The sequence below is a fragment of the Dysidea avara genome, chromosome 3 (assembly GCF_963678975.1).
Source record: "Dysidea avara chromosome 3, odDysAvar1.4, whole genome shotgun sequence".
NCBI classification, from domain to species: Eukaryota; Metazoa; Porifera; class Demospongiae; order Dictyoceratida; family Dysideidae; genus Dysidea; species Dysidea avara.
In genome coordinates this window covers 27,717,843-27,736,881 of record NC_089274.1, presented here as the reverse complement: position 1 = coordinate 27,736,881, position 19,039 = coordinate 27,717,843, and the positions used below count along the sequence as shown (strand labels likewise).

At 37.3% G+C, this 19,039-nt stretch overlaps 1 pseudogene; it reads right to left on the bottom strand.

The window, feature by feature from the left end:
- Window positions 1-7,328: 7,328 nt before the first annotated feature.
- On the bottom strand, window positions 7,329-8,489 carry LOC136251885 (protein AAR2 homolog pseudogene; annotated as a pseudogene).
- Between the last annotated feature and the right edge of the window lie 10,550 nt (window positions 8,490-19,039).

Here is a 19,039-nt window from a genome sequence, read left to right as displayed (position 1 = left end):
ACCATAGCACATCGATAAAAAGTATTGAAACAAGTTGGAGTAGTCCATGATATTAAATCACAGTAAAACAATAAGAAGTGTTATATCCCTACTGTGCATTTCCGTTATGGTATCTTGAGCACAGTAGGGATATAACACTTCTTATTGTTTTACTGTGATTTAATATCATGGACTACTCCAACTTGTTTCAGTACCTTTTATCGATGTGCTATGGTCCCTACTCTAGTTAAAAATTCAAAATTTTTTCGTGTACTTGTTTGTTAACTTTTTTTGTAAATAATTTTATTATGACTGGTGAACCCACGCATACCACATCTAAAATGGTGCCGTGCGCCCCAGCTATATCAATTATCGTCTGAAAAGTGAAGTATCCATTACGCTTCATTTTCAGCTATGTTCAACTCGATACACAGCAATACGAATCAAGAACTTTTCCATTTACTTAGTGTAAAGCCAGACAAAAGAAAACTGCCAGTACATAATTATTTCATCACATCTTCACTAGATCAAACATGTAAGGCACCATTCATATATAGTACAAGAATCCAAAAGATGAACAATGGATATCCATATGCCACTTCCATCAATACATGGGGTCCTTCCATATGTAGGTAATAATATCCTTGGGAATTAATTTTGAGGATTAGATATTGCTAAGCTGACCGTGATTTTAGCATTACTGCAAATGTACAGGATGTTTACACGGTCACATGTGAGAAGAACATGCACACTTTGCATCACATGGAGACTGTGAATTTTATAATTTTTCACTCTAAAGCATACCCACATGATTTAGGTCAGCTATTATCCTCGCATAAATAATTATCAACACACATGCTGCCTCATAGTTAAGCCTCACCCAATGAAATAAACACTCCTGTCCATGTAGATTTAACACAAGTAGGTAATGTCTGTGGTAAAACTTGCATGGATTTCTTTAAAATACAGCACGTCTGCATTAGCCCTTATATGACTTGAAAGTTCTAGCAGTGTGAATTTTGCGAGCATTATAAAACAATGTGTAATCTTTGTTCAGTGTTAATGGCTTATACCCTGCAATTTTACTAATAATAATAATAATCATAATTTTTACAGCATAAAATAGGTTTCGCACGGATACGCTAGTAAACCTACTGATATGGTTTAAAACTGACCTTTCAAGGTATTAAATGGTTGATGCAAAATGAATGTGTTACATTGCCATGAGTGCTATATGGAAAATAAAAGGCATTAGGTGGGAGATTGAGATGCTAATAAAGTATGAGACAATTATATCTAATCCAAAACAGCCAAGCTGTAAAAAAAGTGTGCGGCCCTCAGAAAGGCTATGGTGAAAAAAGATGTGAAATCCAAGGTGACGGCCAAGAAATGGCTGTGATGGTAGGTTAATGGTAAAAATTTTAATAATGACAATTCAGGTAAATTTTGTGAAGCGGCACAAAAATTCACCTGAATTGTCGTTATTAAAATTTTTACCATTAACCTACCATCACAGCCATTTCTTGGCCGCCACCTTGGATTTCACATCTTTTTTCACCATAGCCTTTCTGAGGGCTGCACACTTTTTTTACAGCTTGGCTGTTTTGGATTAGATTTCATTTCTTTTTGTATTTGTATACCCCAAGCCGGCCTATGGCCAGCTTTGGGACTTTTTTAACCTATGTTTTTTTTCTTTACTACAGGAAGAAGAAAAGATGAAGTAGAAAAGATGAAGTAGATGTACTTTAAATATTTTATCAGTAAATGTACAAATTATATATATAATACATATGTGACCGGATTTGTGAAAAGGGGCCTTCCACACACATCCAATTTGCCAACTTTGACAATTGATAACTTCAGATTGGAAAGAGCTATTGCCTCGAAATTTGGGAAGTGGTGATTTCTTTGCAGCTGAACTCTCTACAAGGTAATTTCTTCTAGCTGATCTCTCTACAGGGAGATTTGTTTGTAGCTGAACTATCTACAAGGTAACTTCTTCTAGCTGATCTCTCTACAGGGTGATTTGTTCGTAGCTGAATTCTGTACAGGTGATTTGTTTGCAGCTGAGCTCTTTACAAAATGGTTTCTTTGTAGCTGAACTCTCTACAAGGTAACTTCTTCTAACTGATCTTTCTACAGGGCAATTTGTTTGTGGCAGAATTTTATACAGGGTGATTTCTTTGCAGCTGAACTCTCTACATGGTGGTTTCTTTGTAGCTGAACTCTCTACAAGGTAACTTCTTCTAGCTGATCATGATCTCTCTAAGGGTGATTTGTTTGTAGCTGAACGATCTACAAGGTAACTTCTTCTAGCTGATCTCTCTACAGGGCGGTTTCTTTGTAGCTGAACTCTCTATAACTTCTTCTAGCTGATCTCTCTACAGGGTGATTTGTTTGTAGCTGAACGATCTACAAGGTAACTTCTTCTAGCTGATCTCTCTACAGGGTGGTTTCTTTGTAGCTGAACTCTCTAAAAGGTAACTTCTTCTAACTAATCTTTCTACAGGGCAATTTGTTTGTGGAAGAATTTTATACAGGATGATTTCTTTGCAGCTGAACTCTCTACATGGTGGTTTCTTTGTAGCTGAACTCTCTACAAGGTAACTTCTTCTAGCTGATCTCTCTACAGGGTGATTTGTTTGTAGCTGAACTCTCTACAGGTGATTTGTTTGAAGCTGAACTCTCTAAATGATTGTTTCTTTGTAGCTGAACTCTCTACAAGGTAACTTCTTCTAGCTGATCTCTCTACATGGTGATTTGTTTGTAGCTGAATTCTGTATAGGTGATTTGTTTGCAGCTGAGCTCTTTAAATAATGGTTTCTTTGTAGCTGAACTCTCTCAAGGTAACTTCTTCTAGCTGATGTCTTTACAGGGTCACTAGTTTGTAGCTGAATTCTCTACATGGTGGTTTCTTTGTAACTGAACTCTCTACAAGGTAACTTTTTCTAGCTCATCTTTCTACAGGGTGATTTATTTGTAGCTGAATTCTATACAGGTGATTTGTTTGCAGCTGAGCTTTTTAAAGAATGGTTTCTTTGTAGCTGAACTCTCTACAAGGTAACTTCTTCTAGCTGATGTCTCTACAAGGTCACTAGTTTGTAGCTGAGCTCTCTACATGGTGGTTTCTTTGTAACTGAACTCTCTACAAGGTGACCTATTCTAGCTGATCTTTCTACAGGGTGATTTGTTTGAAGCTGAACTCTCTACAAGGTAACTTCTTCTAGCTGATCTCTCTACAGGGAGATTGTTTGTAGCTGAACTCTCTACATGATGGTTTCTTTGTAGCTGAACTCTCTACAAGGTAACTTCTTCTAGCTAATCTCTCTACATGGAGATTTGTTTGTAGCTGAACTCTCTACATGATGGTTTCTTTGTACCTGAACTCTCTGCAAGGTAACTTCTTCTATTGATCTCTGTTGCCAGCTATGTTCAACTCGTTACACAGCAGTATGAATCAAGATCTGTTTGAAAAGCACCCCTACAATCAAAGTAGCCACTATGAAAAATACAGACAATTTCCGTTATCGGAAGGGAAGCAATCACGTGCTATCGCCAAGTCGATACTTTTCACTGTCAGCACCAGCAAAAGTTAATGGGACACAAAGGAAGTCCATGAAGAATGCATTGTATGTACTGCGGTATGCAACGATGCCTTCATACAAGCATATCTCAATAATGGCTAAGGCTACGGGCTTGATTTTTTGCACTGTTCAACATTGCTTTGGCCTGATAGGTGCCTTTCAGTCAGTCAGTCAATAGAACAATTCTGTTTAATATATATTTTTAAAAATCTCCGTAGCAGCTTATTGAAAGTGTTTCGGGTTGATCTGAAAGCTTGTTTGGGCTTAGTTTTACCTAACTGCCTCATCATCATCAGGGAAATTGAGGCTGGTTTTTGGGTGATTTTTTTCATGGACCACTACTATACAGTACTATCATACTGTATGATAGTGGACAATAGTCACAATAAAAAGAAAATTAGAGCCATAACCACAAGTCGGATTGTAAGACAATTATTAAACAAAAAGTGAACCATGAAATGGAAAATTTTTGAAAGTGATCATCCCAATATTGATTTGAATCTTGAGGTACTTTTGGTTAAATGAATCCTTGTAGAGAGATAAGATGCATTACACATATATGTAACTTTGACCATAGACTTTATACTTTCTATGCTATTTTAGCCTGACTTAACTACCATTTACAATGAGCCAAAAGTTATTTACAACTGCTTAATAACCTAATGACAACACAATATAGTTTCAATTAAAATAAATAGAATCTGAGAAGCTATTCTCTTTATGAAATTACATACACATAAAAATTAGGGTCATGATTGTATTTAATGGTAGGCTTTCTGTCCATAAGTTGACATAGTCCAGTATTATGTGATGTCTGGAAATGTTACTCTAAATGTACTGGATGTACACTGAAAATTGTATGTTAATGAGGACACCTGCACAATTCAATCACTTAAGGTCGTAATGTATCTCTTATACTACACAAGATGACTAGGACAGCGTGAATATTTCAGCAAAGTATCCATGTTACATAGCTTCCACAGTAATAATACTATACAGAGCTGCAAAATACCATTTCATGCATTCAAATACATGTATATCTACTTACCAATTGCCATAATGTATTATTCCAAGGGTATAATTCTCGCATAAAAAAGCATTCACATATGAATTGAAGTTGAAATTAGTTACTAATGAATGACAATGAATCTGTTGGCCATACCTGTTTTTCTATCTTCTTCCGGCCTAGCATTACACAAACAACTTACCTTTAACACCAATTATAAACTATTAGAGTCTTTCAGGTAGAGATATATAGGTGGGAAAGTCTTTTGGAAACATATTCTCAGTATGTTTGCTGCTATAAAAAACTTTACACATCACAAAAATCTTGGAGTATCTGACTGAGGTTTTTACATACAAATCATGGAATCACTTTTAATTATATGAGTGAAATCAAACAGAAAAGTATACTTCATATATTCCATAAAGTAGCTACTATTGAGGTGTGACAGAAAATACTAAAGTTTATGAAGATTGTACTTATTGTTGTTCACTACAAGTAGGCTGGACCACTGGTGATATCTCACAACTGGAATAGTACTGTTAACATGTGTAAGTGTATAACCAATGTAACCAGAGTTATAACATTAAAGGTGACTCATCATAACTTCACACTATGTGTTTGTACAGGCTATACTGAAGTAAGATACTCCCCCACTACAATATTATGAGCTCTTGGCGTCACCCATTAATAATCACCATGTTAGCACACTTTGTGCTGGGCTTCAGTCCACAAGAAAAGTTTCATAGATATTAAAGCATTGCCTTGCTCATTTTATACAAGCACTTAGCACTATAAAAACAGGTAGAAAGAAACATTAGAAATTTTAAGTTTGATTAGGGATCATAGAAATAAAAGACAGTGAAACAAGGGAGGTCGCCTACCCATGAAAATATACGACTGGTAACAGATCAACTGCTGATGTCCAGGAAAGTAATCAAGACACACGGTAGTGTGTCGTGCGGCCCAAGAAGCCGGCGCGTAACACCCGTGAGTATATTGACAGGAAGAAAGAAAACGCAATTTTCGCACCTCCGTAGCTCTGTGCTTCCTTGATGAAACAAGACGATTTTTGCTGTGGACATGCCCTCCAACTGCAGCACTCCACAGTCCAAATTTGAGCGAAATCGCTTCGCGCGTTCCCGAGATATGCGACTTCAAAAATTGGCTCAGTTTCTTCGTTTTTTTCTTCTTATTTTTCTTTTTCTTGTCGCACACTTACAAAAACTGCTATAAAACTCGAACGCCATATCCGATTGCCTTGAAATTTGGGACACAGAAGGGGGATATAAAGGCGCATCTAGGTACAAACTTTGGGTAGGATACGATAAACAGGCAAAGAGTTATGAGCGATTATTCACGAAAAATAACACCAATATGTTGTCATGCCTACAGGGTAAACCGCGTATGGGAAGAAGCTGAAAATCGGTGGGTGAATAGGTTAACTATTAAACCTCAAACCTTTTGTGGTTTGAAAGAAATCGAGCTAAAAAACAGGAAGATACAACAAAAAAACCAACGGTGTGTAACAATTACGCAATCGAGATTAGCTAATAAAAAACTACTACTTGCCACGCCTACCAGATAAACCGCTTGGGGTAATGCTTTGAAAATCGTTGTACAGATGGAGTAATCATCTTAGAAAGGCTCATCAATGGTGTAGAAGAATATGACTTAAAGCCACGGAGTTATAACACGAAATCCAACTTGGTGCAGCAAGTGCGAGATCGAGATACTCTAATAGAGCAGTCATCCTAATAGAGCAGTCACCCTGAAGAGAATTCAAGAGGTCAGCTAGAAATAAGAAACCTGTATAGAGATCAGCTACACACAAGTCACCCTGTAGAGAGATCAGCTAGAAGAAGTTGCCTTGTAGGGAGTTCATACAACTATGGAAAGAGATAGTTCAACTAGAAAAAATCACCTTGTAGATTTCAGATACTTCACTTTTCAGATGATATTGATATAGCTGAGGGTGCGTAGCACCATTTTTTCTTTTTTTTTTTGATGCGCTATGGGTGGGTTCACCAGTTGTAATTATTTACAAAAAAGTCAACAAACAAGTGCACAAAAATTTCAACTAGAGTAGGCACCATAGCACATTGATAAAAGTACTGAAACAAGCTGGAGTAGTGCATGATAGTAAAACAATATGAAGTGTTATATCCCTACTGTGCATTTCCGTTATAGTATCTTAAGCACAGTAGGGATATAACACTTCTTATAGTTGTACTGTGATTTAATATCATGCACTACTCCAACTTGTTTCAGTACTTTTTATCGATATGCTATGGTCCCTACACTAGTTGAAAACTCAAAATTTTTTGTGTACTTCTTTAAATAAAATTGCCTTAAAGTTTAATATTTTATATAAAGAACATTTTACTCCAAAAAATTGGCTTGTACGTAACTATTGCATATGTATATAGTTCACTAGTTCTTGTTTTTAAATTTGCATAAATTACTTTCAGGTTACAGTCATTTCTCTCAAATTGCTTCCAGATTCAATCTTGTCACAGCGGTGTTTCAAAATTTTCCTGGGGGAGTATGCCCCCAGACCCCCTATAGTTAGATATCACTTCAGTCTTGTACTATGCAACACAAGCCCTCTTCTCACTAACTATTTGGATAATCAATACAGAGCTCAAAATACATAGTTACTTCATACACAAAAGCAAATTTTGTTTAGTTTGGACCATATGTAACAACTCGCCCCCTCTCAGGTTAGGGGTAGTTGCAAAAAATAGTGTTTCAGTCTGCTATTAAATAAATACAAATGAAATCACCCTGATTATATACTTCTCAATTGCACACCATATCACATGCACATGTATTTACAATAGGAAAGTTGACACATTTAACTAACTATTGTTGGAGCAAATTCATCTATCTCACCACTGAAATTCCATGAATGTTTTTTAGCCAGGTAATCACGAAACTGTAGCCCTTTTCTTGCCAGATCCTTGCTTACTCTTGTACCCTCTTCTAAATTGTCAAAGAATTTTTTTAGAACAATGGCAAGAAAATTGTTCTCCAACATGGAATCAACAAACAAATCTTCTGGAGAATAGTCCAGTTGGAAATGTAGTACACTAATAAAACGTTCATACAGCTCAGCACGTTCTATAATTGCTTCCTCACATGAACACAATAAAATGATTAGTTTCTTCCATTGGACAAATGCTTCATACATGTGACCTAGTAAGAAATAGACAAATGCAAACTGAATTTCTCCAAGCAGGTCATCAATTCTGCTATCGTAACAACCAGTTAACAGTGAGGATAGAGTGTAGCTTTGGTCCATGTGATGTAGTGTGATCTCACTAGGGGAACTACCCTGGGGATATTTTGGCTTAGGAACAGATGTGAACGTGACACTACCTTGTTGTAGTCTTTTCAGAAGTGGTTTGCTAATGTGTCTGGTCAAGGAGAGCCATGCTTTTAGTGATTCAAACGGGTAGGCACGTAATTGTCTGTCAAGATCTTTTATCCCTAAGGTGATCCTTTCAACCGTTTCTGCAGCAATACCGTCTGTTGTAAAATCTTCATTAGCCATGTCCCATCTATACACTTCACTAGCACTTCTTGTTTTCTAATGATACGGAAGAAACCGATTCTTGGAGCAAGCTGTCCTTTACTGTTTACAGCATTATAGTAAATGAAGTGAAGTCCAGGAGGGATCATTTTTATCCCCTTGAAGTTTGGACCACTTCTCCAGTAGTTGCAGTCAATCCCAATCTCGGTGTTCTCTGGTACATCGAGTGTTACGAGAAATGCTCCATTGAGAAAAAGCTTCTTTGCAGTGTCCTGGTCCATTCTAAACCTTCTGTGCTAGCTAATGGCGGATGCTGATCACCTCTAAACCTCAGGAAATATGTCAGGGCTTAAAATATGTCCACACGTTGACACACCACTTGTTGGCGTGATTGATCACCAACGTTACTACGTTCTGTCAACGTTAGTTGCAACCACAAAACAAACAAGAAAACACCAACGTGACGTTGGTCGATATACTAACGGGGTAAACGTAATAACAACGTTTCTGACAACGTCACCGTGAATCAATTAACACACTGCGCCGCCCGTGCGTCCAAAAGGCCGCCAAGAACTCGTCAAGGCTGTATTAAAGGATCTATGACTAACTAACTCTATCCTCGAATCTGTATTATACTATCACACTAGCTTGAAAGAGATTCAGTCTACTGTATACCGATACAGGGGCGGATCCAGGGGGGGGCACGTGCCCCCCCCCCCCCCCCTCCCCCCCCTCCCTTAAAAAAATGTATATAAGATCGAGATACTCTAATAGAGCAGTCAATCACCAATCACTCTAATAAAGCAGTCACAGTGTTCATGGGGAAGTGTAGCTTACTTAGGAAGCTATAAATAGGATTTTATTTTGCATAACATACGTGATATAATATATTTGGTAAAGGATAACTAGCTATTATTGTTGTGACCTTTTTTTTTTTTTTTTTTTTTTTTTTTGCTCTTCAACTTTTTTTCAGCAAGGTGCCCCCCCTCTTTCCAGACTCTGGATCCGCCCCTGCGATAACTTAATGTAAGATTGTATTAATTAATTGTAGCTAAAACTTGGTAGCAGGTTCATCTCGTTTTGATCAACTGATATCAGCCGTTCACACCTTAGCTACCTACTATACTGAGACAGTACTTTTGCTGAAACTACATTAAGTGACTGCATAGCTACCCACTAGTTGTAAGTTATTGATCTTTCAGCAGTGTTACAGACAAGGTAAATTAGTTTACAGAAGCCAGTTTTCACAGAAGTCAGTAACTCTTGTGTGGTATTTGTCCTCAGCTTTACCTCACACTCAATTCTATACTCTTACAATGCATTCAAAATTACATATCAGTCAAAATTAATATTAGCATTTAGCGTTGCAATAGCTGGTATTATAGTGGATGACTGTTTGTCCACAAAGCTAGAACATACTTCATCTAATCATCAGGGTAATCCGGTCATTCTGGCTAACATAGTGCCAGCTACAGAGCCTGTATGTAACACTGCACTCCAGGCTAGAATAAATTTAGCAATCTATTTATAAACACATAAAAATTAGTGTTGCAGATTGGTGCATATTGTAAGTATTCGATACTCATTGTTAATAGCTAGTGACTCAAATACAATATTACCGAGTTTTTAATAATGTTATGAATGGCTTCAAAAATTATGCATGTTGTATCTACAACTATACATATATAAATGCTATGATTGTGAATGCTATGTGCATTTGTTCTATATGTGCAACCATCAGTCAAACATGAATATGTGCAATATAATGTTACTATAGTCACAGCCTTCAGTACAATGTATGGATGATTTGAAATATCACTATCTGATGTGCTGGACAGCTGGTAAAATGTGTGTCATGACCATTCTGATCTTCATTGGTTGTCCAGATCACTAGTCCATAGTTTGGACTCCTGCTTTCCAGTCTTTTGCTTATTTCAATCTCAACACAACCTTTTGGTCTACAAGCATATATGGTGGTGTGGTCAGTTGGATAGTGAAGTGCATCTATGTCATCCAAGTTTATTTTAGAAGTTTATTGAAGTTCTGTTTGTGGTAGTAGCTTGAGTCTCCTCCTATTTCTGTAGTACTCTATGGGCTTGTATGGTGCGAGTAACGGAAGGAGCTTCATTCACAGTTTGCCAGCTAGCCTTGTGGGTGTAGTCATAATAGAGGTACATTATTGCAAGCTTTCTGCACACCCTGCACAGCTTTCAGTGTATAGCAACTTCCAGCACTTACATAGCCTGAAAAACAGGTACAAGCGTTAAGTAACATGAGAGCTATCAGCAACCCAGTGCACATACTGCTGAAATTACAGAACTCTAAACACAGAACTAACACAAATCTTCATGCTATGCAGTTGTAGCATTATCCTTAAGCCTTATATGACTGTCCACAGGTGTGATCACATGATCATATATCTACAGGTGGCAATATAATACTGATTCCCACTCTTTTTTTGTAAGCTAGGTCAGGGCCAGAGCCCAGAGATTTTGAGTGGTCTGGCCATGCATGGACTAGCTACAATGGAAGTTATAGTCATGATTATGATTATGATGTGACTTGGGTTGAGGCTTAGAAGCCTGTACACCCATTCAATTACATGCATATATACATAAATTAGATGCAATAAACAAAAATTAACTATGAATATAATTATTGCATTAACTTAAAACTAAAGTCATAAAAGTAAATTATTTATAGCTGATTTATAATTATATAATGAAGAATTTCCTACAATATCACTTGTAAGATTGTTCCAGTCATTAAGTACTCTAGTCAGGGGCGGATCCAGGGGAGGAGCTTTGGGGGCTGAAGCCCCCCCTTCATATTTAGGCTTTACTTGCTCAATATGCTGAGCATTATAATGAAGTTTTGTCTTAGCATAATTAAATGATCACTAATAATACAAATACTCATAAAACCACCTTATAAACATCTTTCCAAGGTATTATCAGTGGATTTATGCTAAAGTTTATGCAACAAGGACCCGGATCAGCATTGGAGGTGTACAAGATCGAGATACTCTAATAGAGCAGTCAGCTAACTACTCTAATAAAACATTCACTGGAAACTTGTAGTTGGTTCTGTTATGGAATTTTTCCAAATCTGCCTGCACCTATACATAAAATGAAGTGCATTGGTCTGTTTAAAGTACTTCATTCATCTACTTGTGTAGTTTATATGTATGGCAATACTTAATTCAGGTACACAATTTCCATTGAAAATGCTCTCAGATTCAATCCTGCATTGTTCAAATTTCAAAATTTTCCACTTTCAACATTCAGATTATTCTAACATGCACCTATTCAGTGTTGTACAGTTGTGAGAGGAGTGTATCATGTCCTTGGTTGTCTGTACCTACCCAAACTTTTCCATTAGCAAAATGCTTTTGCAGAGAGCCATACCTATAATCTAAAGGCAGTATATAAAATATCCACAGGCAGAAAATATTATGAATTTTATGTGGAAATGTCTCCAAATTGCAGTATTTTAGCATCTATTTTTCAAAATTTTCCTGGGGGGGCATGCCCCCAGACCCCCCTAGTTCCAGCATGCTTTGCATGCTGGGAAGTGTGCTTCGCACATCTCTACCCAAGAGATTAGTACCTTGAGTTAGCCCCCCCCCCCCTTTTATAAATCCTAGATCCGCCCCTGCTAGTGCCAAAATAGTTGACCCAGTGGCGGATCTAGAGGGGTTTCTGGGGTTTCGACAGAAACCCCCTTTTAAATTTAGCTCAGTGGCACATAAACATTGTTGCACTGACAATTTGTCATAGCAAACAACTATATACCACTGTATTTCAGTAGTATGCATGCAGCTGCACTTAACTGACGCCATTTCACTCAGTATAGGTATTAAACCCTCAGCAACACTTCACTTTTCATCTCTCACTGCATTAAAAACGATCGAGATACTCTAATAGAGCAGTCATGTAACTACTCTAATAGAGCAATCAAAGCTACAGATTGCAGTCACCATCTTCGCCCCTAAAGCATTGGAGTTATTGCAATTAGTAACTAAAAATAGCCTAAAATCCGATCTCAGGACTTCTAAAGTCTCAAAATTTTCCGGAGAAATGTCATCAGATGCCTTATTCAGCTATACCAACTTTCAGAAACCCCCTTTTAAAAATCCTAGATCCGCCACTGTGACCCAACGTGAATGGTGGGCAGGGGGCTTAAGTAATTTATATGCATGACTTCTAGTTTGTGTATTGTGGGAAAGAGTGAAAAAGTTGGAGTGATCTAATCATTCAACATCTTGAAAAGAAATATTAAGTCACCATGTAGTCGTGCACACTATTCAGTTTTTATTATTATATGATCTTTAAATTAGAGATTATCTGTTTTCATGTGATAGCTACTCAACTGCATGTGCTAAGCACATATGGAATGCCAAGCTAGGGGGCTGGGGGCATGCTCCCCCAGGGAAAATTTTGAAAATAGATTCCCTGAAATGGCATCTGGAGGCTATATTTTACATGCAAAGTCTTTTGTTAACATCTTTAGTTTCTTTGAGATACGATTTTAATTGCTAATGCATGACATGCATGGTCAATTAGCCCAATACAATGCCATGCACAGATGACTCACTGGAACTTTGAGTAATTTAAAGACAATCATACCAGAGATTTAATAGCTTACACAGCAGTGTAATTAGAACAGTGGCTATATTCTAGACTGAATGCTCTATTAGAGTGTCACAATGACTGCTCTATTAGAGTATCTTGATCTTTTTACAAATTCAAGTAGCTGAAAAGTGGTCTGGCCAATTCCGGACTGGCCAGACTGTGGGCTCCAGCCCTGAGCTAGGTTATACAATTGTCAGTAGTGAAACCGTGCACACTTTTTGTTTTTTTTTAGCAAGGTTTCAAAAGTTGTACCTTGCTATTTTCCAAAATTCCCAGAAAGATTACCTGTTTCAAATTCATTCTACCATCTATCTTGCATTCTTTAGTATATCATCTCATGAATATTTTCCTCTTATATATACACCATGGCTATCAGTATTTGTGTGAAACAACATTCCCATGCTTTTTGATTGTTCTCCAATAATTACACAACAACTAAAGTCATGCCAGAATAATTTCCTAATTGCAATTTATGATCTTTACAAAATTATGCAATCCAGAAGTATGTAGTTTCAGGACAACAATTTAAATGTTTAAATTTATAGCTACTGCGATAAGCTAATTAATCATGTAATCTTTGCAAAATTATTATTTTAAAAATTATTGTTCTCTAGTTATATTTTCAAGATTAGCTAATACTTTATTGCTACTGATACAGAATCTAAATTGAGTATTGGTTTACAGCTAAATTCCCAGCTAGGCATTTAAAGAGTCGTGTTCTGTTTGAGGTATACATGCTTGAGTTTTCTTAACTCAATCATAAATACCTTATCTTTAAAATTTAAATGCTAAGCTACTACTTTACCTATATGTGCCAAAGCATCCTTTTAACACAATGTTGATCCTACCTGATATAAGTGGTATGTATTGCTAACAGCACATCATCTATTTACTGTTACCATAATGGCACAGGAGATACACGTTGACAATTAGAGACAGTCTGTGGTAAACTAATACCCAAGAAGGTTTCTTGATGCTTCAGGATTCTTTAACACATTTATAAGAGATTCTATTGCACATGCGGTCATTCTGTTAAGTAATACTATGTGCTTTTGCCTGAGGGGCTACATTATAAGACACCTTAACAAAACTATTGTATATGTTATACAAGCCTCACTGGATACAAAACCAGGCTTCCACACACTTCCAGATTTGTGACTTTAAAAGACCATACCTCATTGTAGGAGCATGCTATCACTTTCACATTTTGACCTGTTATTGCATGATGTAATGAAAATGTATTGTGAAAATTGTAGGTCAATAGCATACTGAGTGGTCATGTTACAAGCAGTTATAGTGGAAGAATTGGAAGTGTGTGGAAGCCTGGTTTTGTCAAATCCGGTCACCTATGTTGTTTAGTGAAGTTGTGTGGATAAGGACACTGGTGAGGACATTGGTAATTTTTTAGCAAATGCGTAGCCAGAACCCAGGCCACCTGGGTACAGGCCCAGGCATTGAGATGCAGTCAATCACTCTAATGCATTTTAATAAAGCAATAGAGAAGCAGTGTAACAAGTCAGCAGGTAATTACCTTATATTTTGGTCTACTAGGCCCTGGCATCACGAAAAGTCTGGCTATGCCCCTATTTTGTAGAGAATCTTGTAATACCAAGGCTTTGATTAAACCATACATACAAACTACCAGTTTTGTTAAGAGATATGATTATTCATCCTCAGATATTGTGATGATTATTATGAAGATGTCAGCTAAATTTCATACATGGTTTTACCGCAACAAGGTTAAAAAATTTAGCTTCAAATTTAGAACTTGACAATCGAATGTGTTGCTTATGAAACTCTCTATTGTTGAAGATGTGATGTAATATCAATGTAGTAACACTTAATTTGGCAGCTAAACTCAATCATATTTCTAAAAAAGTTAACTATATAACTCATAGATAAAGCAATTTAGGCTTAACTTTTTAAGACTCTATATCACTGCCATACCAAGGCGACCATTAGAAGTTTGAGTTTCTAATAATGTTTGTAGCTGAACTCTACTGGTTGACTTATTTGCAGCTGAACTTTCCACAGGGTAATTTGTTTGCACTGTATATGAATTCTCTACAGTGTGACTTTTTGTAACCGAACTCTTTGTAGCTGAACTCTCTACATAGTACTTTGTTTGTAGCTAAACTCTCCACAGGGTGACTAGTTTCAGTAGTTCGTAACTAAAACTATTTACTGGGTGAGTAGCTTGTAGCTGAACTCTCTACACGGTGACTTGTTTGTAGCTGAGCTCTCTACTGGGTGACCTGGTTGTATAGCCAAATTCATTACAGGGACTTGTTTCTAGCTGAAATCGCTACAGGGTGTCTTATTTGTAGCTGAATTCTTTACTGGATGACTCAAATTGTAGCTGAACTCTCTACTGTGAGCTCTACTGGGTGATATGTTAAATTTGTAGCTGAACTCTCTACAGTGTGACTTTTTGTAGCTGAAGGTGACTTACAGTAGCTGAACTCTCTACAGGGTGACTTGTTTGTAGATGCAGGGGTGGTGGAGAAGAGGGAAAGGGGGGGAGGAGGCAAGGGGGCTGTAGCCCCTGTCAAAAAGGAATATGGAGGGCCCCTAAAATTATCCATAGCTGTCATTGAACAATTGTGATGATTGTATTACACCAATAGCTAACTATACAAATGCTTAGCTATCTGCAATTCTAACTGGATTTTATATGAATCAAGATTGATATACCCTAATAGAGCAGTCACCCTAATACAACGGTCAACAAATATAATATTAATGGTGACCTCTAAAATCACTCTCAGATTCAATTTTGTTAGCCTAAATCTTAAAAATTTCCTGACCCTTTTATACGTCCACTGGATATTAATATAAATGTGTCAAGATCAAGATACCCTAATAGAGCAGTCACCTTAATACAACAGTTAAAGAGTTCCACCTTCAGAAGTGTATATCTCTGAATTTCAATAGTCACCATATGATTTCCTCCACAGTGTTCTCATTGCAGAATATTATTAATATCTGTAATGTGGACTGCACCAAGTTTCTGGGTTGCACTATCGGTGTTTCTCCAAATATTACTCAAAAGACTGCTTCTGCCAACGTGAAACAACAAATCTTGCAGTTCTTATAATGTATCAATAAATGTTCTATTCAGGGTGAATATAAGATATGGATTTTAAAAATTTTGTGTCTTCTGTTCTACATTTTCGTTTGGCTGTTGACCATATTGAAATTTGTCAAGAGTTGGTAGAGCCTCCCCAAAAATTGCACTCCTGGAACTGTTTTTTACATGGATGTGTTGAATCTCCCCTTTAACCTCATCTGAAGCAGTCAGCTAAGCTGTCATACATTCTGGCGGTTGAGCAGTCAGTTGAACCACTCATTGTAAAGCTACGATATTCTGTACTAGCCAACAGTCCAGATGTCTCTCCCAGTGTCCTTAACTCTTTACCTGCTGCTAAGGCTTCGGTTGCCAGCATTCAGTCTGTTACGTTCAAGAACCATGTATATCATGATTTACACCATACTAACGTTGATTATTGGAATCAAAATTTGAGACATTAACTGTTCAAAATAATTTTTTAGACATTGTCACTCTGGAGCAAGTTTGTCCATTATGGAAGAGATTGGTATATGGCCTACCTGAGAAACAGCTGTCCTTCTTGTTACGTGCTGGTTGTGATACTCTACCAACTCCTACAAACCTGGTTAGTTGGAAAATCATTACTAGTCCTATCTGTGCCCTTTGTCAAGCTCCCTCGCCCACAACAAACCATATCTTGACTGGATTTCCTGATCAAGGCAGGTATACCCGGAGACATGATTCAGTCCTACAGGTTCTCATTCACGGACTCCAACAGCACTTCCCTGACATTTTAAAACTCTATACTGACCTTCCAGGGTATCTTGCTAGTGTTTTACCTCCTAGCACCATTCCTGCCAATCTTTCGTCCACCTTTAGCAGGCCTGACTTGGTGTTGGTTTCCAATAATTCCATCTGTTTGTTCCCAATAATTCCATCTGTTTGTTCCCAATAATTCCATCTGTTTGTTCCCAATAATTCCATCTGTTTGTTCGAACTAACTATTCCTACCAATACCCAACAACATCTTTTGGCTGCCAGAGCTTGGAAGGAAGGTCAGTATAGTTGTTTACAATATAACCTTCAACTTCTGACTGTCAATCCAATTTCCATTGAGATTGGTTACTTAGGCCATTTTATGCCAAACACAAGTGGCCAGTGCTTGTGAAGTGACAAAGAAGACTATAAGATCCCTGATTGCTGTCTCCTACTCATACAGGATTTTCAATTCTAGAGCCCCCCTTCCCCCGTCCCGGACTGGGATCTGTCGGTTTGCCTAAACTGAACTTTTCTGCATGCTATAATTGTATTGTAATTTAATAGTGTAAGTCTTGCCAGGGCTCCTGTACTGTCCACCCAGTGCATGGTACCCCTAAGTCTAGACCCCTGTAATTATATTGTATATTGTCTTAACAAACTAAGAAGTCTCTCTCTCTTTCTCTAATATTAATATTTTTCTGATAAACTGCTAAAAAATCACTCTCAGATTCAATCTCAGCAGGCCTAATTTTCAAAATTTATTTAAAAACTTTACAGTGCTGCTGGAGTATCACTAATGGTCCAATGGTATCCTGTACCAGTGGCCAGAAGTTACACTTATTAAAGTAATTACTTACCCTACTAGTTAAGTACAAGTGAGAATTACATTGATTATACATAGCTACAATGTATTAAAGAAAGTCTAAATTATTTCCTTGGGGGGGGCATGCTCCCAGACCCCCCCAGATTGGCATGCTTTGCACAATAAGACATGTCATCCCCTGGATAAGCCTAGCTACACCCCATCTCCAAGGTCCCCTCCGCCCCTGCATATAGTTGAATTCTCTCTTGGGTGCCTTGTTTGTATAGCTAAACTCTCTACTGGGTGACTAGCTTGTATAGCCGAACTCTCTACAGGGTGACTTGTTTGTAGCTGAATTCTCTACTGGGTGACCTATTTGTAGCTGCTGAACTCTACAGGTACTACTTGATCTATCTACATAATAATTTGTTTGTAGCTGAATTCTCCATTGGGTGGTATGCATGTATAGGTGAACTCTCTACAAGTTGATTTATTTGGAGTTGAATCCTGGTGATTTGTTTGTAGCTGGACACTCTACAGGGTGATTTGTTTGCAGCTGAACTCTCCGCACAGTGATTTGTTTGTATATAGTCACTACTGCATTACTTCTTTGTAGCTGAACTCTTTACCAGGTTACTTATAATAGTTGAACTCCTGAATGTGTGACTTGTTTGTTATTGAACTCTCCAGGCAGCATCCATGCAGTTTATGCATTTTGCTGGTAGCTAGCTGTATCACTACTTTTCCTGTGCTTTTCCTTCTTGACAACAGAAACAGCATCAAATGAATGAACGCCATCATTATTGAACTAATAGAACACAATGAGCTAGCTATTTAAATTATATTATGTGAGTATATAATATGAGCTGCATGCATAAAAACTGAATACTCTAATAGGGTGAGTGTAGCTATACTGTTAATACAGTATCTCGATCGCGCACTTGTTACACGTACTTGGATTTCACATTATACCTCGAGCTCAGTGACTTTTACTCCAATTCTTCTATACTACTGCAAGGACTTTCTATGATGATTATTCCATCTACATACTGGTCTTCAGCTCACTTTTCTAAGTGGCCTGGTAGGAGTAAAAAATAACAGGTTATTTTTATTCGTGAAACTTGATCATGTAATTGTGGGTTTTGTATATATCTCCATGGTCTTTATCTCAATTCATTTCAAACCACACAAAAAGGCACTCCTACGATGGTTACTCCATCTACTTAGCAATTTTCAACTCATTCCTTCAAGGGGTTTCCTGTGGGCATGACAGAAGTTCGATCTTATTTTACATGAATAATCGGTCATAGTTCCATGATTGTCAATAGGATTCCCACCAAACGTGGTATTGAGATTTGCTTTAATGAGCTCTTAAAGTGTGCTAAATTTCAGCCTGATTGGAGTATGCATTTGTGCTTAATGGAATTTTGCAAAGTGTGCAAAATAAGTTGAGAAGAAAACATTGAAGAAATTAAAACAAAACTTGGTGATTATCTAGTTGAAGTATTAGGAGCATAGCTTCTGCATTATAGTGGTACTCTTTCATAAATCAGCAAAGACAACAAGTGAACTCCACTTGCTGTAGCATCTGTTGATTTATGAAATAATACTAACTCCATTCTTTACTGTATGTAACAATAGTAATACAAGCAGCACAAGCAGCAGCAACTAATACACTTTACACCATGTCTGTA